Genomic DNA, 25,460 nt, shown 5'->3' on the forward strand with positions numbered 1-25,460 from the left:
TCATCCCGTCCCCACAGCGCTCGTGCCATGGTGACCATCCCTGTGGGTAGCGACAGGATGATTAAACAAACAATATATGGTGTCAAAGCCCCCAAGATACAGGCTTGTCCTGCTCTGGGGAAAGGAACAACCAATCTTGAGTTTCTTCCCTTTCCTCACCCCAGAGAGTGAATTTCAAGGGTTCAAAACACACATGCCTGGCTTCAAAAGGAAATAATCCACTTTGCTTCAACTTTTTTTTTCCTCTGAGCCTTTTGGGGCCATCTGACCTCATTTCCCAGTTTGGGGCTTCATCCCCCATCACTATGGAGCTGTAAAAACCAAGTAGAAAGGCAAGGTGGGATTCTCAGCTCACCCCATGACTCCCAGAGGCTTTACCCGAAGCACTGGTTTTCATGAGACTCATGCTACAGCTCTCAAGGAAGGCAATGCCAGCAGCCACGACATGACAGCATCCAAATGCCATTCATCAAGCCAGCGTGATTTGCTTTCAGTTGCTTTTAATCTTTCCCAGGCTTTCTGAGGGAACAGCTTGGATCCTCCTGTGAATTGGAGAGTTCAGTCTCCCTCAGCAGACCCCAGACGTGGGCAGTTAACAGCGACAGGCTTTTCAGCAGGCACAAAATAAAGGGCTGGATTTTTTTTTAAATGGATGCTATTAGTGTTCTGGGAAGAGCCTGGACTCGTACTCATTAAGTCTGCAGTCTCCGAAGTATTTATAGAGAGAAAAAAAGCATAACTGGTTGAAACTCTTATTGTTGTAGCAAATGATCAATGCACTTATTCACAGAGCCATAGTGTCTGTGATTAATTCATAGCCAGAAATAATAGCGGAGTACCTGCTGTGTTGCTATTACCTTATCTCTGCCTCACTGGTTGATTCTCAGGTACAAGCAAAACCAACCCTTAATTACTTGGTTAAAAACCTGTCGGCTGCCGGGGAACAAATGGAATGATACAGCCACCTCTGCCGCTGCATTTTACAGCTCCTAGAGATAATTGAATAGAAGGAAACACAGTTCAAAGTCCCCCAAGAGCCAGCACTGACAGTAAATACCTGGATGTGCCCCAAGGAATGGTCAGGGACCAGGGAATGGCCAGCCAGAGGGATGACCTGCACTAGGAGCAAAATTCACACACTAGTGTAGAGCTAGGTTATTTCTGTCCTGCTTTCAGGAGGACCTTTACTATCCCATTCAGATACCTCTCACCTGTTTTACAGTCATCTGTGCTGTTCTCCATTTTTTAGAGAGAAGCTGATATGCCATGAGGCACTCCTGCTGTGTCTGGCCTGAAGCAGGAGTACCACCGTTTTCAGGCATTTGTCCCTGTAACTCTGCCTGGTGCTGCTGCAACCTGCTCCTCCTCCAGACAAGAGAGCAGGCAGTGTTGCCTACAGCCCGGGCAGCAAAGCTCAAAGAAGGCCAGCCAGCACTCATCGCATCTCTGGTGCTAGCTAGGGAGGCTACAAGCATCCCATGGCCTCAGCCAAGCAGATTCAGTGATGGCTCTGAAGTCCTCTGAAGTTTGGTACTACACAGGAGCTCCAGGGAAGCACAAGAATACTCTGACCCTCTCTCTAGTGGGATGTAGCCACCAGCAGGATGCTGGGGCAAATATTCCCAGATGTTCTCCAGTTGTGGACAGCCTTGACGATTAATGCCAGGACTGTATCCCTCAGTCTTGCTGGTGGCATGCCCAGGCATGACTTGTTCATTGGGTTACAGAATAATTTAGGTCAGAAGGAACCTCTCTGGAAGTCTCTGATCCAACACCCCTAAAAGCAGAGCCAACTTAGATCAGGTTGTCCAGGGCTTTGTCTAGCCAAGTCTTGAATATCTCTAAGGACTGAGATTCCCCACCTCTCTGGGCCCCTGTGCCAATGTCTGACCATCCTGAGGGTGAATTTCTTCCTAATTTGAATTTCACTGGTCACAACTTGGATCCATTGCTCTCCTCCTTTCACTTGGCATGTCCAAGAAGACTCTGGCTCCATCTTCTCAGGACCTTCCCACCCTAGTCAGTGGCTCTGTCCTCAAAATTCATTTTCATCCTCCTTCCCTTGCTGCCTTGCTGGCTACGCCAACATCAGAACAGCCATCTCATATGGAGACATGCCTGCACAGTGGTTCTCCAGGTGAGTTAGGACATCCTCTTAGAGCCCAGGCTTTCAGGGCTGTGTAATTATGGAGGAGATATTCAGATGTCCTTGACAGGGCAAGCAGCCGGGCTTGTTCACGCTGCAGTAGGACACTGCTGCAGGATGGATGTGATTGCTTCTGAACTACTCTCTTTAAGGACACAGGCAAATAAAAATGCAGGAGAAAATCAGCCGTGTTACATGGTGATGCTTTTAATTGCCTTGGCTAAATGGGAAATTAAATGCTGGAAACTTCAAGTCCTGTTTGATGTTTAGCATCCACATCCATGCTCCAAAAGGACGAGTTCTCCGGGCACAGCTTTGGTATGCCCAGGAAGCGTGAAATCACTCCCAAATTGCTCAACGTGTAAGGTAATTGGCCTCCATTGCCTGAAATGCTCTGGCTGCAGACTCAGGGAGCAGACACCATCTCCCAGGTGGAACAAACTCAGAGATAAGACAGGGGCTGTTTATGTGGCACCTGTGTGCCAGGCATCCAGGGCTCCTTGTCCGACTGGTGCAGAGACCATCTACCGCTTCTCTGGAGGAGGTCAGTGCCTGGCAAGGTTGAGGAAATAAGTCCTTGAGACAGAGCAAGAGAGAGATTTCCTATCATCAGCCCTGTGCCATGCACTTTCCATTTGCTCCTTGTTATGCTCAATCAAGACACATTTGATTTTATATTAAGAGAATCTGAAAAGTGAAAAGATCATGGGTTGAATGTGGCACATGTTAAAGCCTGTTTCTGCCAACAGAGAAGCACATGCTCGCAAAGGCTGCCATGCTTGGAGCTCTTCTCCCCCCAGGCTGGAATTTTGGTTCTCTGAAATAGGATCCGTGATATTATCTCACCTGCCAGTTTTGTTTGCTGGTGGCCATTTCTACCCTCTCCAGCTCTGTGATGACAATCTTCTGCTTGTCTCCAATGATAACGCTATGGACTCTGCACATCTGTTGAGAACGGTGGTCACAGGGTCAGCCACGGTGCAACCACTGTGTGCAGCAAAGATGCTCCAAGGCCAGAGAATCCTATCCCCCTTTTTCTTTGTACAGACACATCGCGCACTGGCGGCCATCCTTGCTGCCTCTTCCAGTTCTGCCATGCCTTTGGAGATGAGGACTTTGGATGTGGGGTTGAAACACAATCTTCAAGATTCATGTTCATGGATTTATACAGCGGCTCAGAGACATTCCCTGCTCTCTTCTTTTGTCCTTTCCTAATAACCTGTTGCAGGAATAAGGGAGGTCACAAGAGTGCTTTGCAAATGTGTGCAACTCCCCAGGACCACAGAGCAGGGCTGAGATCCAGTTCCAAGCTCACAGGCCAAGCTTCAGCAGAAATCCCCTCCTCACATTTCAGGACCATCTCCCCACAGCTTCTGTAATCTCCAGAAGCCCAAAATCCCCCCAGGGAAGGTACAGCAGCTCCCGTCCTTCCACATTTCAAAGCTGTTTCATTAGCAATATTCCTGGGCACGATCTGCTGCCAGACTGCAGGAAATCTTGGCAGGCTCATGGGATGTCAGCGTTTGGGAATTAGCACAGTGGTCCCTTTCCACACACCTCACCCCTATGGTTCGATGCTGTTGACCTCTCCTTAATTTTCACTCTCCAAATATTTACTTAGACGTTAGGACGACAGGATCAGAAGACAGCCTGCAAGACCCATACGCAGCTGTGAGTCTTTTGGCAGGAGAAAGCTGCTGGTTGCCTTGAGAGGAGCTGTTATCCTCCAACCAAAGGAAAGAGAAAAAGTGATATTTGCAATCTTGGATCTTTTTTTTTCCTTTTCTTTTCTTTTCCTTTTTTTTTTTTCACTCCAGGCACAAAAGGCCAGACTCTGGTGTAAATGGCTGGAGCTACATTAAAACCTGTTTATAGCTGTTGAAAAAATTCAGGTAATGAGTTGGGGTTTTATTAATGTTTGATCATTATTACATTGGTCATTAGGAGATCAGGGGAAGGATCTTTGTATCAGTACGCTGAAGAAAACAAGAGGGGAAGGCATCCTGAGAGATCACCTAACCACCCTTCCCTGATGTGCTCCCCTGGCATGTCCTCAGTGCATAAATCCACTTCTCTGGGGCACCAGGATTCATTTTTCTGCATTCACTACTCGTTTCGGCTGTCTTTTTACATCCCTGCTCCTTGGGATTCATTCTCTTAGCAGCCTTCCTCAAGGGGGAAGCACCTTGCCGCTGGGCTGAGTGGAGGAATGAGCAGGAGGAGGGGAAGCCTTCATCCACCTCCTGCTCCAGCTGTCTCTGGGCAGTCCCCTCTGGGCAGGCAGAGCTGTGCCCCACCACCCCAGCCTGGGGGGACCTTCCTTTTCTCATGACCCCGGCTGGAAAGAGTTGGAGTCAGGGTGATTTGCCTTCTGGTTTACCAAGTCCTGCCAGGGCCACATTGTCTCCAAATTATAAAAACTAGGGAATTCCGATGGACACCTATGACATCTCCTGCCCTTTAGCAGGACCCTGCTCCAGCCTGTGCACACCTGATGGCAGGGTGTCTAATATCCCTTCTCCAAAACTTTTAGAGAAGGTATATCCACCTCTGCCCCCAAGAGATAGGAGGCATCAGTAACCACTGTGCTGGTGGGAAAATACAGATTAACAGGCAGCGTGCACTTGGCAGATAAAACCCTGCTGCCAGGGGAAGGGGCCAGCTGCTGGCAGGGGAGGGAGATATTGGGAGCAGGGATGCAAGCTCCTCCGGACACCAGGCACTCAATGTGCAAATTGCTTTTGCTGGCTGGCAGGTAAGACATGAGGGAGGCAGCAGGGTTTGCCCAGTCCTACTCCACAAAGGGTAGCTCCAGCTGATTTCAGCAGTGATAAAGATCACCTCATTATCTCCAACAAAGGCCACACAGTTACAGAGTGTCTCTGATCAGAGTGGCGATAATCACCAACAGGGAGCTCACCTCCTCCCACGCTCACTTGTTTATTTTGGAGGTTTCTTAATACACCAAGAGCCAGTGAAACTGGTGCTAATCCACCTCCCAGCAGCATCTTGGCTGGGAAAGAGGAGCTGTCACCACGACCACATCCTTCCAGACAGACACTATAGACATCAACAGCTTTGATACTGCAGGGAAACTCCCAAAATCCTCTCTTGGCACCACTGTCTCCTGCCTCCTCCTCCCTGTGGTCCTGGTCCTTGTTCAGCTCCCTGTAACCAAATGGTCACCCTCCACAGAGTAAAATGAGGTGGTCTGCATGTCCCATACAAATACCTTCCCAGGGCTATAGGGTCCAGCACAGAAAGGGGCTACAAGGGCTGCATTTGAAGTCAGAGAAATGTAAATGTGACCAGAACGTTGGGTTTTTTCCCCTAGTATGGATCAACCACTGGAGAAACCTTCCCAGGAGAGCAGTGGAGCCTCCGATTTTTTATGGCTTTAAGTCACAGGCAGATGCTTTTATTTTTTAATGTGAGGGACGTTTTAGCTGGATTCAAACAACCAGACTCAGTACAAAGTGGGAGAGATCAAAGGTCCTCCTCAGATGATATCTCCAGCCTCATAGGCTTGTCACCTGCTTTCACCAGGAGGCCAGCACCCGAGCAGGATGGGACCTGCTTAGAGCCAACAGGAGCTTAGCTGGCCGTGCTCCTGCGGGGGTCTCAGCTCCACCATGGGAAGGGCTCTTCTGCTGTAGCTTCTCTTCCCACAGTCCCTGGTGTGTCACCAGTGTGGACCAGTGAGAGCATCAGAGTGAAGTCTACATTGTTACTGGGCCATGCTGGGAGGTCCCCAGCTGGGGGGTGTCCCAGGGGCTGCTGAGAAATACTCCACTGGGTTCCAGGTGGGTATGTCAGGTTTGGGCATCTCTGGCTCTTCACTGCCCCAGTTTGCCCAGAGCAATTCCTCAGCCTAGCTGACACACGTGAAGCCCTCCCCATCTCTCAGCCTCTCCTCGCATACCAGGACAGGGATGAGGGCTTCATCCTCCTCCTCACATCCCCAAACCCTACCATTGCTAAAGACCAACCCTGGATGGGAGAGGGCTGAACCACAGAGAGGACTGGCTTCACAACCCAAATTCTGCTGAGCTGGGTGATTTTCTGAGCGTGAAGGGGGTGAGAAGGAAAGGCCTTGCAGGACACAACCAAGGTATTTCCTTCATATCCAAGGAGTATGTCATCATCCTCTGTTGTGGCTCTGGTTTCTTTTTTGAGGCCTCTGGATTAATTTGGTTGGTTTATTTCATTTGGACCAGGCAGAATGAGTCGTGTTGCTGTCACATCAAAGACTGGAGCTGGGAAGGGGAAGTCTTAATCAAGCTGTGAATTAACCCCTGGAAGGAATAGCTATGGAGACTACAGCAGAGCTCCCCGGTGTAGGGGTGGGTGGGGAAGGATGGCAGAGACTTATTTTCAGAGCTAGCTGGAGAAAGCTCTGCCCCCCCTTCCTGTGGCTGGACCCACCTCCTTTTCCCTGCGTGGGAGCTGAGCCCTGTCTCCTCCTGTCAGCCAAGCACCAGGACCCCCCCCCCACCAAGGACTGGCAGGTCCTGCGAGGGCTCTGGTGACACCTGTGCTTGGTGTTTTCCTCTCCACCCCCTCTGCCCTCCCCTCTCAGCCTGAATCCTTTCAAGAGCAGGTGGGTGGATCTTCCCAAAGTCCCCAGGATTTGTACGGCTGATCTGGCACACAGCTGGTGGGGGGCACATCCGTCACACATTTCCAAAAGCCCACAGTGTTTTTCTTCTCCTTGCTGTCTTCCTCCTCCTCCTTTTATTTTTTGTCATCTCAGGTGAACACAGGATATTTCAAAAAGATCTCTGCCAACACTGAAGTTTTGAAGCCAACTGGTGGAACAACCTCAGGTGACATGGGGAAGGAGCAGGGTGTAGCTGGGTGTCTTCCCAGGAGAACCGAATCAAAGCCAGAAGAAATGACAGCACAAGCTGGTCTGACTCAGTCTGGCTGGGGGTTTCTCCCTTTGTTACTGAGCCCAGCCCGACGGCCCTTCCTGGTTTTAAATTAGCAAAACCTTTACTAAGCTTCAGATTAAGTTCCTGGGTCACCAGCAGAGATGGCCTGTAGCAAAGCCCTGGATTTTATCTTTAATTATTGGCAGGAATATTACATTCTTACAGAAACTGAGCTGAGAAAAAGCCAGCATCTGTGATCCCTGCTATGGAGCTGAGCATCTGCTCAAGAGAAGGCTGGTAATCAGGAAGAGAGGGGTCAACAGAAGATGATCTTCTAAGTCTTCCTCTATAGACTAAATCTCTAATATGTTTACTTAGCCAGATGCAAATCCTTTTCACAAACTCATAGCACTGCCGAGTACAAGTACACACAGAAAATTAACAAAGCTGGAGCATCAATTCCTCATCTATCACCAGTATGAGACTCCTGGTGACTACATGGGAGAAAGGAAAATGTTCTTTCTCCAGTGTCAGGGGAGACAAAGCTGAGTTTCCAGCAGTGTTCTCCAATTTTTAACCAAGAGATCCTGTCCAGCACCTCGCTGCTTCACTCTCTCCTGGCTGCCCTCCTTTCCTGACCTGCTCCTGGGCTGATCCTTCCCTGGGTCCCCAGGGTTTGACTCTTGCCCTTGTCCATACCCAGCAGCAGAGTCTGTCCATGGCCAGTGAACTTGCTAAGGCAGGAGATCTTCAGAAAACCGGTAATGGCATCAAGTGCAAAACCATCTCCAAGTGTGGTCAGGAGCAGATGGAGGAGTATAACAGAAGCCTGGTGTATAGACCCCTCACCTGGGTACCCTGTGCCTACTGAAGACAATCCTGCCTCTTCCCACCTGCTGGCTAGAGGTTATTTTCCTTGATGTGGACTAGAGCAGAACCCTAATGACCACTCTTCTGGAGTAGAAACCTCTCATGATCACCTTATTGCCTGCTGGGCAAACTATCACTTGGAGTGGGGACAGTCTGCGTTTGGCTGTTTGTGTATGTTTGATCTACGGTGGAGGAGCAGAAGGAACCGGAGGCCAAGCCAAGTCTTATTACATGGTTGTGGAGCCACCAGAAATTCCCCATATAGCATCCTGTATTGGGCTGGAAATGGTGCACTGGCTGGAAGACGAGGCTTGGGCAGGAAAGGACAGGAAGACAGCACAGCATGAGCCGAGCTGCTCACAGCATGGACAGCCATGGGTTGGGGCAGGTCAGTGTATTTGGAGCTTATCTTTTCACAGTTCATTTTTCTCTCTGCTCTTGGCAAAACATGTGCAGGTGCATGTGTGGTGTGTCTTAGGGTCAAGGTTACCTTGTATTCAGCACAGCACAATAAAATCTTAAAGGAATGGGGTATAACAAAAGAGCCGGGTGGCTTTGAGCCTCTCAGGGAGTGATGGATCTTGAAATAGATCACAGCTACCTGGAGGTTAGAAAGCCCTACATCCAATGCCTTCATGGGTTGCTTCCTAAGACACCCTGCTCCTGTAGGGCAGAGGTCTGGGGATCCCCTCTGAGCTGATGGTGACAGCTAAGGAGGAATGAGACTGGCTTAAGCAGAGCCATTCCAACCCCAGCCAGCCAGGTCAATTAAAAAATAAAGATGAAGGCACTCAGTCCAGGTCTGCTGTCCCTATCAAATTCATTATCTCCCCCCGCCAACAGAAAGAGGGCAACTGTTCACGTAAGACACAGCTAATAATATCTGAGTACAGGACATTGCTGCTAAATTATAGGGAGGGCTTGGGAAGGGAAATTAGTGTCATTTGCAAGCCCAATAATAGGGGCTGTGCAGCATGAATGCCGATGTGGGAGCTGGCTGCAGGACAGCTTGTGGCTTATGAAACCATCCCCATCCCCATCCTCCTCTGGCAGGCAGAGCCAGGCTGGCAGGATGCATGCTGGAGGGCTGAGGAGCAGGCTAGCAGAGGAGAAGTGGGCTTGAAAGCCAAAGGCAGTTAAAAACAAAGGGCAAAGCAGATGCCTCTGTCTGAGGGACAAGGCATCAGAAGCTGCTCCTAGGGGAGAAGGCTCAGCCCTTCCCTCCCAGCTGAACTTTGGCAGAACACAGTTTAGATGTCCCTAGGGCAGCAGCTACCAGGGATGGTTTCGTGGTTTAACGCCAGAAACCACGCAGCCGCTCACTCACTCCCCCCACTACCCAGTGGGATGAGGGAGAGAATTGGAAAAAAAAAAGTAAAACTCATCGGTTGAGGTAAGAACAGTTTAATAGAACAGAAAGGAAGAAACTAATCATGATAATAACAATAATAAAATGACAATAATAATAATAAAAGGATTGGAATATACAAGCGATGCACAATGCAATTGCTCACCACTTGCCGAGCGATGCCTAGTTAGTTCCCAAGCAGTGATTCCTCCCACCCCCACTCCCCCCAGTTTATATAGTGGCCATGACGTCACATGGTATGGAATACCCCTTTGGCCAGTTTGGGTCAGCTGCCCTGACTGTGTCCCCTCCCAACTTCTTGTGCCCCTCCAGCCTTCTTGCTGGCTGGGCACCAGAAGCTGAAAAATCCTTGACGTAGTCTAAACACTACTTAGGAACAACTGAAAACATCAGTGTGTTACCAACATGCTTCTCATACTGAACCCAAAACACAGCACTGTACCAGCTACTAGGAAGACAATTAACTCTATCCCAGCTGAAACCAGGACAGATGGGAAGTCTGGTGGTTTCAACTGGAGGGCCAGTTCTGGGCAGCTTCTAGGAGCAATCAAACCCAGTGGGGAAACTGAGGCATGGGGAGACTGCACAGCCTGTGCTGTGGCTTGAATCTTAAGGCAGTTCTTGAGTGCTTCTTGGTGATGTTAAATATGGTGCTGCTCCCCAGGGACAGCTGCATTCCGGCAGCAGGCAAAGCATTTCCCATTTCATATTACAGCCACATCTTGAGCAAAAAATGTCTTACAGAGAAGCAGAAGTGCTCTCTGACCAAATGCTCCCAGGCTGCTAACAAACCTAAAGTACCAACACCATGTTCTTGGTCATCTGTGGAGTATCTCTGGCTCCAAGCTCAAAATTCACACCCCATCAGCAACCCAGCAAACACCACAAACCTTCCAAAGAACCCCCACTCTCTGCAGTTCCATCATGTTCTCTACAGGCTCTCATAGACACTCAGTTCCTGGGCCAGGAAATAATTTTACAGCAACGTTATCAGGGCACCTAAACAAAAATAAGGAAGTAGAGCAACTTATACTGTGTCCAACACATGCAAAGAGCAGTGTCCCCTTCCTGTCTCTTGAGTTCTTTCTCAAATTCCTCTACACTGGGCCACTCTCCAGGGCCCCTCCTGCAGCTGATTAGAAAATGCTCCATTCCCCTGACAGAGGTGAAGCTGTGATTATACTAATCAACTGGTCATTAGTGTTACTTGCCTCTGGCTGATCATACACCACCCCATGGTGTACAGCCACCTCTGTCATCAGGGGATGTTGAAGTTCCTCAGCTCTGTTGCTATCCCCACCTGGTTTTGCCCACAGATGGAGAAAGGCTCTCCAGGGCACTGCTGAGATCTGGCAAGAAATCTCATCCCAGCAAATAAAAGCCCTCTTTCAGACTGTGGATTGATCACCACAGCGCTGTGCCTCTGAGTCTCAGATAGGGAATTTGGACCCTGAGAGGCTTCTAGGGGACATCCAACTGCCATCAAGGGCTGAAAGCCATGCAAGAAGTGTTACAGGTCTCAACACGCTGAGACAGAGAGGTCTACGAGAGCCACTTCGTTTACCCGCCAGCACAGCCTCCACAGAGGACCCTCAGCCCAATCTCCAGTGAGCTGTAAATAGCCACAGAGCCAACAGCTCTAACCCTAAAAACAGCCAACAGGGAAGCCAGCTGATTATAGAAGAGCAGTATGACCGCCATCACTTTCATGGCAGCTTTGGGTCCAGCCTTCCAGCCACAGTGCAGCTGCTGCAAACCAATATTGACAGAGAGTTTTGCCAGCTGGCAGAAATCAAAAGCCAGCAAATACTTCATAACCTGTCCAAACCTCCCTTCAGGTCTCCATGTAGCCCCTGTTTCCCACCCTCTTTCCTGATTCACACCTCTAGAGCGTGCTTCTGTCTCCTCTCCCGTCTGCATCCTCACATCACTCACAGCTACTTTGAAACCAATCCCACCTACCTCCATGGCAACTTGGCTTAAACAGCCCTTGGGCAGCAGGTCCCCCTGGCCACCGCCTTGCCTCTCCCACCACCAGACTTCCCAGATCTTTGATGGAGTTAAAACTGCTCCAAGTGTTTCATCCCCAGGTCTAACAGTCTAGCTGCAAGGAGGAGAGTCAGGAGGGGGTATTTATGTCGATGAAATTGTATCCCCTCAGGAAGCTGAGCCAGAGGATTGTGCTCTGCAGGTGCCATCCTTCCCCTTATCCTCACACCCCCACGTCCTGCCAGCCCCTGCTAATTCACACAAGATAATTAACCAGTGCTCCATCAGCTGCTTTCATATCTCAGAAGGCGGCAGAGGGATATTTCTGCACGTGCACACACAGAGCACCTGTGTATTACGAGCTCAAAATCAAAGAGCAGGACAGAGCCTGGGGAGACCAAAGACCTTGGCAGGCTTGGGGGGACTAGGGGACAGTGACACAGGTGATTTGCCTGGTGCACTGCAAAGCCTGGTTGCAATGTGGGGACCCAGACACCCACTCCTACCAGCAATGGGGTCAGCCACCTCCGTTTGCATGAGACATCTCTAAGATGTCTGAGGATGGGCACTTGGAGACACCTGACCCCTCGGCTGGAGGGAGCAGGGACCCTGAGGAGGCTCCAACTCCTGTCTGTGTCCCTGTGGATGTGGCAGCTCCAAGAGCCAGGGCAGAGGAGTCACCACTGGTCTCATCCCTCCTCCTTCCCAGCTGTGACATGGGACAGAAATTCCCCTGGGTTGCCTGCAGTCCCTGGGGACTCGCTGCAGAAGCCACTGCTCTTCCCTTTGGGTCCATCATCCTGACAGCTCTCCCCAAGGAGGTCTCAAAACTGAGACCCCAGCACAGCAGAGTGCCTGACACATGCACCACCACGTCCTGGCAAGTCTCAGCCTCCTCCAGACTTCCTCACTGAAGGCTGGGGATGCGGCCATGCTCTTCCCCTTCCCTTTCCTCCTTTGCTCCACCCCGTCAGTCAGTCAGGCTCTGGCTCAGAAAGGTTTCCTCACACAACAGCTACACTGGCTTTAGAGAGATGCAATTAAGATGAAACCCACTTATTTAAAGCAGCTCCTCTCCCAGCAGCTCTCTAATGCCACCTTTGATCACTGAAACCAACCCAGCTCACAGATTGCTAGGGATGCGTCCTTTCATTTTCTCCCTCTCCCCCTCGCTCCATTCAGACAAAACCGGTTTCTTTCTTCCTGCTGGTGCTCCGGGCATTTTGCAGAGCAAAGGACCTGTCATTTTTGCATTGACCAGCAGGAAAGACAGAGCCAAACACCCTGGCTGTGGCCCATGAAGGTCCGAGAGGTCACGTAGATGATGCTGCGTGTTGGGCTCAGACAGGCTGGGCCCAGGCACAGTGCTGCCCTGTAGCTGTGCTGCAGATCAGGATGCCCTGCAGCAGGGTAGGGACCCCTGTACTATTGCATCTGAAAGAAAATACCCTGAATGTATTGGGGGAGAGCAATCACTGATGGGGGAGGCTGGACCATTTCCACCACTTAAAACAGTCAGTTCTGCTCAAACCATCACTTAAGCACGGCCTCAGCTTTAAACCCCCAGGCAGGCCCTGCTCTCACATGCGTACAGGAACTGCTAGATCAGGACTCTCTTCTCCTCAGCAGTCCCCATCCATCCACACATACATATTTGATTGTCAGGCATTGAAACCCCGGATCTCTTTGCCGTCAAATGCTTCCATCAGGTCGCATTTTCTATTAGACTGGAGGTTTCCTGGTTGTCAGTGCTTCCACCCACGCAGGCAGCTCTCTCCTGAACTCCGTCTCGCTGCCTCCAAACCTCCCTGCGTCACATTTTCTTTGGAAATGGAGAGCAAATACGTGTGTATCCCTCTGCTCTCCCAGGGGGATGGCAGAGCAATTGACAGGGTTCCCTGGGTGGACAGGCTTCTTCATCTGAACTCTTACTTCAATCTATTTTGTTTTGATCTGCAGGAGAGGTGTCTCTTCCCACAGGTGGAGAGAAGAGTGAGGAGCTGCCCCATTATAAAACACCAGTGATTTGCAATTTGTTACCAGCTCAGGGCCAGGTGCACTCTCTTCTGCCATTGCAGGGTGACACTTTTCTCTAATGCTTAGAGACAGAAGTTGTCATGCCAAAAGTCTCAGCACTGACATTACAGGTTCATGCTGATCTCCCCAAAGATCTCTGATTTAGCAGCTTCTGAGGATTTCTGAGCACAGAGCAGGTTGTTGCCCTGCATAGGTGACAGCCCTTGGGCCAGGGTCTGGGTCCCTGTCAGAGCTGGTGTAACTCTACAGTGAGGGACCCCAGTCCCTGGCTCATTTAAATCATTTGGTGACCCCTGACAGGGAGGAATTTGTCAACCCTCAGCAAAAGATACAGTTTTAGAGGCATCCCACTCCAACAGACTGATGGGGAGGCTGCACTCCCCATTCCTGCTTTGGTTAGGAGCTGGGGGCAGCCAGGAAAGATTAAATGCACCCTCTCCCCCTCCAGGTCCATGATGCTAGTTGACCTGAAGCTGGCTACCAAGATCTTGGTGCTTCAGTAGAGAGGTGTCAGTGATGGTTCTGGGGAGGACAGCAAAGAACCAGCCCAGGTGCTTCTTCTGCCTGTGAATCAGTACAGATGGGCCATCACTAATCTGCTGTGAGCTGGGTCCTCTTCAGGGCAGCTGGTACAAAGATGAGCTGATCAAGCGTGGCAGGGCTTCCTCAGCACACTCTGCTGCTAGCAGCCAGAGAGGGTTAAACATGAAGCAAATGGTTTCTCAGGAACGCTGTGAACTCAACAGCACAACTCACTCTGCCCACAGCCACAGAGCTTAAACAGCAACTGCCTGAGAGGTTGTCCCTGCCTCCTCCAGGTCTCTCCTCCTGCCCTCTCACCATACGGAGAACGGCTTTTGTCACTTAAAGGTGCGATCAGGAAATGGAGGGCTTTTAAAAACACTGCTATTAAGAACAATAAAAACAATAGACCAGGAACATATGTCTCTCTGCAGGCCCATCACCTTCTGCTTGCCTGGATTGAAGTGTTTTGCCATCAGAGCATGACAGCATGCTGATACATCACCAGAGCTGCAAAGCTGCTGGCTTTATTACTGTTATTAACCAGGTTTTCTAAAGAAAGGCAACAGCACACCATGTATAACTGCCTGTGCGTCAGCCTACCCTCATAACTTTTTAATCGGTCAGCTAATTTCAACCCACACAGCTCAAAAGGTGGAGGTTGCCAGAAGAGCCAGTTTGTGCACGTGCCACTGGAACAGGCAGTGGGACAGTGCAGAGCCCCAGTGACCACCCTGCTGAGACAGGCTGCGAGGACAGCTCAGCCCCTTACTAGACACCACAAAGCACCCTGGGAGAGCGTGCAATGCCCCACCTCATACCTTTTTAGACCCCAGGGAAACAGAAAAACAGGAAGGGGGTTTGGGGGTTCAAGCTCTGCTGCTCAGGGAACATCACGCTGGTTCTCTGGTCCAGGACGGAGCCAGCACCAAGCTACAGGACCCAGGGGAGGTTGGGCTGAGCTTTCTGTCCCCACTTGTCCTGCCATAACGCTGGCAGCAGGCAGTTCCCAAAGCCTCACTTTGAGATAAGTACTGACACATCCCATGTCCCAGAGAGACTCCCAAGGGCTTTTTCAGGACCTCCAGACCGGGCTGGCTAAACAGGGATAACTGGTCACCCTAACCCAAACTCAGCAGCTGCACAGTGCTCCTCTCCAGGGACCCAGCCCTGGTTTGAACAGTCAAGCAGCATCTTCATGGTCATTCCTCCAACGCCACACAACTCAGCCCCACTGCTAACACCACAGTTCCCAGTCAGACCTATTTGGGCACTAACTCTCAAAGGCTTTCTATCTCATCCCTCCATATTCTTCGATTAATTGTCCCCAAGGACTGCTGGTTTTCTCATGGGCTGCTTGGGGAAGCCAGTTAGCTTTTCTCTGGGGAGGTCAGAGCTGCCCATCTCCTTTAACAGCCCAGTTTGGGAAGAGCAGGGAATATGAGCCTTCACACACAACTGCAGGCAATGCTGCATGCCCAGGAGCACAAGACCAAGGTTTTATTGCCTGGGTGACATCCAAACCACCATCCATCACCCCAGCACTAACCCAGGCAAGCAGCCAGACTGACAAGCACAGGGAGGGTTTCCCATGGAAAGCTGAAGTCAGTCCAAGCCACGGGCACAATTCAGCCAAGAGTCCTTGCTTCTCATGCTGCAGAACCCTGAGGAACCGGGAGATCAATCCATCGATTACCTGGAGCTTGCATGTGTTTTAGTCTGTCACTTCAGCCCACTCCCAGAGAGCTGTGACTAGGCTTTTCACTATGAGATCACTCTAACAATAGAGGTACACAGGCTCTTAGCTAAACAGCAGATCTGGAGCAGTTTGTTCTTGCTCGTATTTTCTTCCTTCATTACTAAGGCAAATAATCTGTTTAAGTAAGCAGAGGGGCATTGCTCTTGCTACTTTACATGCTTCTTGTGGAAAGCAAGATTGCCCTGATACAAGTCTGTGTGAGGCAGATTAAGACCTTCATTACTGCCCCTCCTCTAGCAAAATCTCAGTTGTTACTGCCATGATTAAGGCTCTTCTGTCCCCTCAGTGGGGGCAGGAGGGGACAATTTCACCCTGTCCAGCAATTTAATCCCTAACCCACATCAAACTGCTGTGTGTTGTGCACAAACAACAGTGTTCAAGGATTGACCAACTTCCTTATGGTGAGAAACCCCAAGTGCCCAAATCACCTCTGGGGTGGAGCACGTTCCAGCACCAGGCTGTTTGGACTGGCAATAAGAAACTATAAAGAAAAAGGAGTGGGATCTAAAGGTCAATCCACACCAAAGGCTTAAAACTGAGCTGAACTTCTGGCCATGGTTTAAACTATACAGCAGCACGCCCTTAAAGTAAAGCAGCAAAATAAATGAAGTCACCCATACAGTCACACTCCCAGCATCTCCAAGGTCAGGACTTTCACACCTCGCTCTCCTGTGTATTGGTTTCAGAGTCCATTTTTCACAGGTACAGACAGTCACAAGGCTGTGAGGAAAAAAAAAAAAACAACACACACACCAAAAAACAGGGAAGTGACTTCAACCGTTGTCATTCCCTGTCTCCCAGCAACAACTGTGTCTTCTCCTGCTTGCTCCCCTTCAGCCTCTCACAGCTGGCAGAGATGTTTTACAAACAAACAAGGCTCCTTGCAGTGAGGGTTGCCTGTGAAGGTCTGATGCTTCAGTCTAGCATGAGGATGATCTCTTCACCTGCAGAGGTGATGGCTCTTGGTTTACTCCCCAGCCCCATTCCAGGGATGAGCAGCTGGAGACAGTATCTGGGCTGACGCCCAAGTGTCAACAAGGCAGCTCTGTGTTTCCACCCAGACCTAATCCTGCTAGAGGAGATGGAACATAGGCATGTGAGAAGACACTGTCACCTCACCCTGTCTAACCAGTCACAGCAACCCCAGGACAAGTTCCCTGGGTTTGCGTTACTAATGTTGCCTCAGCTACGCTGAGGGAGGGCTTCCCAGGGGGTGGATTTTGCTCTAAGAGACCTTTCTGTACCTGTCTCAGAAGGGAAATAAGCAGTCTAAGCCTCCTCCAGAGCTTTTTCTTTTTCCAATTAATACATGAATAAGCAGCATAATTTCATGCCAATTGTTTTGTTTCTACACCATAGAGGTTCTCTGCTCCTCTGCTACCCAAGTGAAACTGATGACATGCTAAACCAAAATTTCCACATCCTCAAAACCATTCACACAACTGGCATTGCAACAGCCAGGCAGAGGCAGAAGCACATTTTCAGAAGGCCATTGACACATTAAAGTCAAGCACAATCAGTGTTTGAGGACTTCCAGGAAAGACTTGTTGAGAAGAGGTTGTGGCTGGGCACCTCTTCTGAGGTTGCTCTGAAAGGACTCCACCAGCTTACCCACATGTGTGGTCAACCATGCCTGCCCGGGGAGAGCAGAATTTGACACCTCTATAGATGTGTTTTCCTGACATTTTCAGCTGTCCTCACTTCAGCTGTCAGGAAATGCCAGAGGAAGGACAAATAATTCTTCCTGCCTGTGCTGGAAACATTGCCATCAAACACTTATTTCAGCTTCCAGATAGTTTGGACTGCCTGCATGCTGGGGAAAACCAGTTGCTCTCTACTGTCTCACTAAAACCATTCCAGAAACATATTATGGGTGTCCATCCATTGCTTACTGGTTTTAGTGATGATGGGGGACCGGAAAGTTTTTCTTCAGAGCATTCGTGTGGGCTTTACGCCACCCCTTTGTCTATCCTAGGCAGAAGGTAGGAAAACATGTTCTCTATGCCATGAGATTTCCTCTAGAAAACATCAGGCCAAAAATCCACAGGCAAGGGTAGAAAAATATCTTTAAGTAGTTAAGTCAAGTCCCACACAACCATTGAGGAACTCAAGGACCTCAGTAGGTACCAGGTACACATGGCTAAAGGCAAGATGAATGTCTGTACCCCTGAAGGGAGACCTGTCTAATCAGCTGTTCATATTGCCACCAACCTTGGAGCCTTTGTGTGCCACCATCAGGCAAATAAAGAATAATAACTATTAGCAAGTGCATTCAGCAGGCACTAGTGATGCAGTGCCTCAGCCAGAGGAAGGACTTCAGGATCCCTGGGGAACAGGGGAGCAGCAGCAAAGTTGTGTTCAGAGGAATTGTGATCCATGCTGGATTTAACCAAGGGAGCTACAAGGATTTATGGTCCATCACAAATATGGGACCAAATTTGAGTTCACTAACTCTGTTTCGATCCCAGTGGCATATTGTGCTTGACTTCACAATCTTGCAGAGAAAGCAGGTGGGGCCCTGCTCGTACCACATACGAGCCATCCCCATTAAACTCAAGAGAATCTCTTCATTGTTGTCCAGAGATGCTGGATCAAGGCTTCCATAGATGCAAGGCTGCCAGGAGGAGGCCAAGGGCTGTGAGCCAGGGAGATACTAGGTCCAGCCACTAGGCTGCAGTGGCCCAGAGCCATAGCCACATACAGGCACAACAGGTCTTCAGACCCTTTTCCTCTGAGTGCAAAACAACAGTAGAGTTATTAAAGCACCAGCTGGGCTGGCAAAAATAAATCTCTCAAATCTGCCTGCAAAGCCAGAGTGGTACAGGATGACTCTTGACTTCCTCTTGGGTGCCCCTCTGGGCTCTGGGGCACCTGCCATCCTCCCTCCCACATGTGTTTGTGGGCATATCCTCAAGCTGTGTTTACAAAGGGATTTCAGGCTCTTTTAGGATAAGAGGTTGCTATAGAAACAGCAGATAGGAGATTGAGCTCACTGGGAGAAGGCCTGGACTCTACTGGCTTAAACAATAGGAAAGCCCATCAGGGAATACGTCTGGCTGGAGACTGGGCGTGGAGCACAGTCTGTTTTAATGAACACATCCTCCTTTGGGGGAAAGTAAGAGACTGCATTTCTGCAGCCCTCTAGAAGACCAAAAAGTTTCCATTGCAAGAAGGTGGTCCACTACACAGGAAATACCAAGAGACACTTCCAGCCTCAAGGTGGAATCTGGCTACCTAACAGTGTCTTGAGCTCAACCACCCTGCCAGAAAGCTTCTCCCAGCTGGAGCCTGGGCTCATACTCACCACTGTTGTCACGATCTAATGCCTTTGGGTCTGTGGGCAGACAGATGGAGGTGTCACTGGTCACAGAAAATGCAGAGGAGCAGAGTCAGGGTGCAACTGGATAAATGAAACCTGTTACAACAGACCAGCAAGGACAGAGCTGTGAAGACACCTGCACCAGAATCATTAAAAAGGTGACCAACTCTGATCCAGGTGAGAGCCATTTCAAAATGCGAGCCGCAAACCAAGAAAACAGTGAGCCAGTCCCAGGGGCACATCTTCCCAAGGGAGGAATCTGATCATGGAAGTCAAGGCAAGACATTTGGCTTGCCGCTTTTCTTGTTTCCTCCTGCAGCCAGCCTCAAACGGGGTGGGGGGGGCACAGAATACAAAAAACACACACCAACCCTCTCCCCCCCCACCCCCCCAACTACCTGGAATAAAAACCTTTCAAAGAAAAACCTCTGTGCAAAGCTTAGCCAGGGCTCATCAGCAAAAGGCCATGATTAACTGCTGAAATAGCAGGGCATTTCCATTTCCAAAGGCAGAGCTACCACACAGCCCTGAGAAAACCTCTTCACAATCAGCCTGTGTTGAAACAAACCCAATCAGTTAGACACCGAGAATGAGTGTCCCTCCATGGATCCCCGCAGCGAGCTGATCTGATTATAGAGTGAGCTGGGGAGGCACTGGAAAGCACTCAGTGGGGGGCTGCGGAGAAGAAAATCAGAGAAGAGTCTCAGACCAGAGAGCCTGCGAGCAATAAACTCAACTGGGTGCAAATAAGAGATGGTGGGGGGAAGAGTCTGCCTTAAAAAAAGCTGCAGATCCTCAAACAACCTGCCTACTGAAGCGGTAGGCTGGGAACAAGAGAGCACGTGAGTCTGATGTTCACAGTGGTCTTTGTGGCCTGAACAGCTGAGAACCAAAGGAAGGAAAGCTCCAGCCCTTTTAAAACCTGGTAACTGCAGCCCTAGGAAGAGAATTTTTCTGCACATACAAGCCACACCACAAAGCCTTCAGAGCCAAGAAGCGCTTCCTACACCCTGGATGGCTGAAGCCTTTGCATGGTCACAGGGTGGAGGTGACATTTCCTTACCCTCATGAATAGGCAGGGTAAGGCTGGCACCTGGCTCCCCAGGGACTCTCTCCCCAAGCAGGCAGCCTGGTCACCCCACCACTTGGCAGGCAACAGGGCTCAGATGTAGCAGTCAGCAGTCCATGTCTCACAAGCATCTCTAAGGTGAGGTCCAAGGAGATGCCTTTAGAAAGAATTTGACCCCATGATGCACGGAAACCAACATACCACCAGCTGACCCTAAGCTGAACACCCCAGAACCTCTTGTATGTTGTCACTTGCCCCTCTCCCCAGGACTATTTCCCAGGCAGACAGAATTTGCCTTCCCCAACAGCTGGGTCAGACAAACCCTGCCAAAAGTCATAGCCCCCCTCAAAAAAGAGGCAGAACTTGTGCCCCCAAATCACCCACTTCTGCTACCAGTGAGGTCTGAACTCAAACACATCTTCCAGGAGACCCCTAGCTCTCCTCAAAAGGATTTGGATCCACTGCCCGCATGCTTAGAGCTAAGCTGATGTGTAGGACTGGTTCTTTGGATGGGGTCCTCTGTTTCCCCATGTTAGACACTCTCAACAGCAGAAAGGGCCTGGAGCTGGTGACTCAGAGCCCATCGACTGTTGTGTTGCACATCACAGTGCACGGTTCCTCCTGTCACACTACAGCTGGGAGTTATGAAGAACCTTATGAGACAGGCACCAGAGGGAAGCCATGCAAAATAATCTGCAAACCAACATCTAATAATATTGCCAGGTCCCCAAAGGGAATGAGGAAGAGAAGCAACCTGAAACCAACTGTCAAAACAATACACTCCCCAGTGTGGATAGGGAATGGGTTTCTCACTAGGTGCCAGAGTCACTGGTTTAACCTTTCTGCTCACCTCTGTCTTCTCACTTTAAAGTAAAATCCTTATTTAACAGCAAGAAAAAAGAAAAGCAGAAAAGAGAGTTACAGCATCCCCTGGAAGTGGGGATCAAAGGACACCGGAGGACAGAAATAGACCCAAGAGAAAGGCAGGTGCTTTGGTGAGGAATGTGTGCTCTGCTAAGGGTCAGGACACCCTCCCCTTGGCCAGATCCTCTTACAGGCAGCCGGATTCAGAGATACACAGAGAAATACAGAGATACACTGGTGGTAACTGAACAAATCCTGCTGGAGTCAGGCAGGAGCTTTTCCCCCAGTTACTTCAGGAGTCTTAAACAAAGTCCCAGCCAACAGCTCTTTAAGTGGAACAAGAGACCCTGTAACCGATTGAAAGGCCTTGGTCTGTCTATACCACACTCATCCTTCTACTCATACATCATTCTTACCTTCATTCCTACCATCTATCTTTCCACTCCTTTATTCCTACCCACATCTATCTGACTGTCTTACATATCTACTTACAGCACAGTAATATGAAAACTCAGGAAAACTTCCTGAGGCAGGACTGATCCAGTCCCCAAACTCTCTGGGAACAAGGCATTCCAATTTCCCAAGTCCTACATTTGGAAAAACACAACTTACCCAGAGGAGAAATCCACACCAGGGGCCTTGGAGAGGGTGAGGTATCTGTAGCTTTCCCTAGGACCACCCATCTGCAGGCAAGACCACCTGGGTGGAAGCATGATCTTGTAATTAAGAACATTTTTCAATACTGCTGCTGAAGGACAGGTAGGCGTATCCCCACCCTCCTCCATTTGTCTTTTTAATAGCAAAATGAGCTAATGGTGCAGCAGAGAAGGCAAGGGCTGTTGCACTCACTGCCTGAAGAGCAGAAAAACCTCCAGAAATGGCGTTAGCATGACACACAGATGGAAAAAGCTCTCTAATACTGATACCAATGCACCAGGACAACCTCTTGGCTGGGACCAGCTCAGTTTGCATTTCATGTAGGGGACAGTTTGGGAAATTTTAGTTAAGAAAAAATGACATTTTAGGTTTGGAGTATGGAAATATTAAGGGCTGTCTGGGATAAAGAAAAACTGGAGACTTGATCCAAATGTGTGCAAGCATAAAGAGGCCCTGACTAGAGCTACACACAAGAGCACTGAGGGGTGGGAACACAGAAGGTGATTTCCCCAGGCAGAAGAGGAGAATCTGTGTTTCAGTGATCTCTCTCCTAAAAACACAGCATGGCACCAGCTCCTCTAAGCATACCAAGTTCTGGGACAGAGGAAGCAGCAATCAGGCTACCAGCAGAGGCTATTTGTGCAAAAGCTGTAGAGGTCAGCCCATAACCTCTTTCCCCTGCCTTAGGGGGCACACAGCACTTCAGGCCAGCGTAGAGCTCCATAGCTTTGGGGAGGGAATGTGGGTATGAACAAGCCCCAGCTGCGATCCTTGGTCCCAGCCTAAGGCTCGGTGGAGCAAACAGGAGGGTAGGGAGTCATGACCTTCACAGCTTTGGGACACTTCCACGTACTGCAAGCCCAGGCATACACCCACTCCCATCAGACCAGGGACACAATGATCCATCAGGCTGGCCCTGTCCCACACTTGACTCAGGAGGAAGATAAAAACCCACTTGATCTTTCAGCTCCTGAAGAAGAATAACCAGCTTTGGAGGTCAAAGTCCAGCTACTGCTCCCAAGGGAGGGGCAGGACAGCACCCATTTAACCGGCAAAAGCAGCTTATCTAGAGCCATATCAGGTAATGCGATGGAAGCAACCAAAAAAAGAGGAGGTGGAAGGACACTTAATCTCTTCAGTAAATACTCAAGCTAACATTTATATTTGTGCATTTGCCAATCACAATTCAGCTGGAAACAAAAGCAGGCTGCCTGTCGGAAAGCAGCAAGAGCAAGGCTGCTTCTGAAGGAAAGCAAGCTGGGAGCAGAGGTGGCCCTTACAGAGCAGGGCAGGTTGCCCCAGCACCTGAACAGGGGAGGCAGAGCAGGGTGCTGATGGCAGGTCCATTGACAGCCCCAGGTGAGTCAAAGTGATAAATCAGGCCCAGAGAGACAAGTAAAAATAAATCTAAAGTAGCAAGGGGTGTTTCCAGATCTTTTTCTGTGAATAGCTTATTGCCAACCAGCAATAAAAGGGAGGGAAGAATTCACTTCTTATCATACCTTCTCAGAGGTGTTGAGTAAGGTAATGAAATAGAAAATTCATTTCCAAGATACATTCAGCCCCAAAATCTGAGCATCTTTCCCTGGATGGTTGGGAAGGGACAAATAAATAAATTCTGACCACCGTCACCCAAGGTCATGGCAGAAATTGAGGTGTTCATTTAAAAAAAAAAAAGGCAGGGGGGGTTGTTTCTGGAAGAATTCATCAATAGGACTGGTCACGTTGACACTTGCCAGGCAAATTCATCCCACAGGAGGCCATGGCAATGAGTAACGAGATTCTTTGTGGTGTAGCCACTGTTTGAAATGAAACACAGGATTTGGGGATTCAGGGCAATACCATCTCTCAGCTGCATTAAAAGCCAATGTTCAGATGCTCCCAGTCGGCTATATTTTGCACAGCCTGTGTAGACAAAACACTTTGCATATCTGCTGAGTTGGAGCATGGTACAAGCACCAAATGAAGCATTTGTCTAGGGAATATCTAGGGAACTTTGCCTTCACAGTCCTCTTGCCTTACACCTCACTGCTGAGGCTACAGATAAGAGAAGCAGGTACAGTCCCCAGGAATAGTAACTTGCACTGCACTGCAATGCCAGTTCAGAGTTGGATCCTGGGTTGCAAGATCCTCAAAGCCATTCAGACCTGCAGACTGGAGCAAAGCTCCCAAAGGACCACAGGATGATAAGAAAGGTACTACTGAGCCCATGTGTGATGAAGATAATCCCAGTCGTTTTGCTGGCTATGAAAAGAGGGTCCCACTAACAAGAAAACTGAACATACTTGAGCAGATCTTCACACTCCGTGAAAGTCCCCTCCTGCTAAGCCCTGTCACCAGAGATGTCTCCAAACAGGGCAGGGAGGCTGTGTACCCCAGCCCACAAGCGCTGCCCAAGTGTCCATCCTCACCCTGCTTAGACAAACCTGGCTAAAAGTTGTGATGTTCTGGGCTCCATCAAGCCCAGCTCCTGCCAATCCCATCTTATCCCAGATCAAATGGCCTCTTTTGAGTCCCAGTTGACTGCCAGGACACTACTCTCCCCTGCCTCCCTTGGACAGGTCTTCACCCTTTAGTGCTTCTCTCCCCTTTCATGCTATATTGCAGGTTACTCTCCTGATGAAATGTGCTGAAAAGCCCATCTGTCTGCCTGCAGGACAGGCAGCTCCTGGTAGATGTGTTGCCAGTGTCCACACTTTCCCATCACCCTCCTGTCTGCCACTGCCTCTTGGATATTAAAAATCACCTGGAGTGATGATTCTTCATTGCTCTGTGCTCCCTCCTCCGGTCTGTCACCGTGTAAGCCACTTGACAGGTGATTATTCAGTCACTGAAGCCAGGGAAGCTGGGCTGAAGGAAATTAGTGTCTCCTTAAATAAACATGCGGGCTGAATTAGAGAGGGCTTCTTGCTGGACAAGCAGACTATTTTGGGATCGCATCACTAAGCTGCATTATGGCTTTCTGGATAGACTCTGGCTCTGTGCAGCTGGCCTGCTGGCCTTTTTCACTGCAGATGGTCACCCCTTGTTCCTCCCCTGAAGCAATGAAGTACTTCTTAGCCTGAGCCATGGCCAGACTCCCGCTGGCCTGTGGCCATGGTTTCTCCATGCTTCTTGGTACCACATGTGATGGTACTGGGTCAGGGCTCTGGTTGTGTTGATACACCCATTCAGGACTCTGCTCATCCACACAGAGGTCCAGACTTCAGGGGACCACAAGACCCAGTCCCTGGATCAGGGCCTCAGCTGGGACACCAGCAGGGCAGAACTGTCCGGCTCTCAGACTCCTGGGCTCTTCTCCCTGTATGGTCACTAACTCAGTGTCCCTCTTCCAGGAAACACCATTTCCCCCCCCGCCCCCCCCCCCCCCCCCCGGTTATATAAGATGGATAATAAGCAGCTAAAAAAATGTAACGCCAAATGCTGGGAGTCCAAGACAGTTCTTTGGATATGCATTTTGTTGTCCTGATAAAGGCACTGCATTTTTTGGCTTAAAGAACTGATTTGGGCAGCTGTAATCTTTGGTGGTCTGCCATCCCAGCTGGAGACATCTCTGCCCCCCACCACACTGCTCTATCAGAGGGATCTTCATACACACAAGTTGTTGTGGGTGGACCTGGGTCGCTCCCAGCAGCAAGGCATGCATGTTTGCCAGTGTCCTAGTGCCACAGGGCTGCGGCATTGTGATACGGGACAAGGAGACCTCATGCCAATTCTACTGCCCACCAAACCAAGGACTTTAGCTCACAGCACCCAGAGTGTGACAATAGCCTGCGCTGACAGCACAGCCAGCTGCATGGTTGTTACTGGATCAGTGATGGACTTTGGTTTGGCTGCTTAAAGGCACCCAAGATGAGTCTATAGCACTTTGGGATTTGCTGACTTTCCCAGAGCCACATCAAAGCTCTCAGGACTGTGATGGGGTGGCCCTTAAGAGCAGATCTTCAAAAGCTCCTCAGTTATGAAAATTCACTGCCTGACCTAT

This window comes from Haliaeetus albicilla, chromosome 8 (genome assembly GCF_947461875.1).
Source record: "Haliaeetus albicilla chromosome 8, bHalAlb1.1, whole genome shotgun sequence".
In the NCBI taxonomy this organism is placed as follows: domain Eukaryota; kingdom Metazoa; phylum Chordata; class Aves; order Accipitriformes; family Accipitridae; genus Haliaeetus; species Haliaeetus albicilla.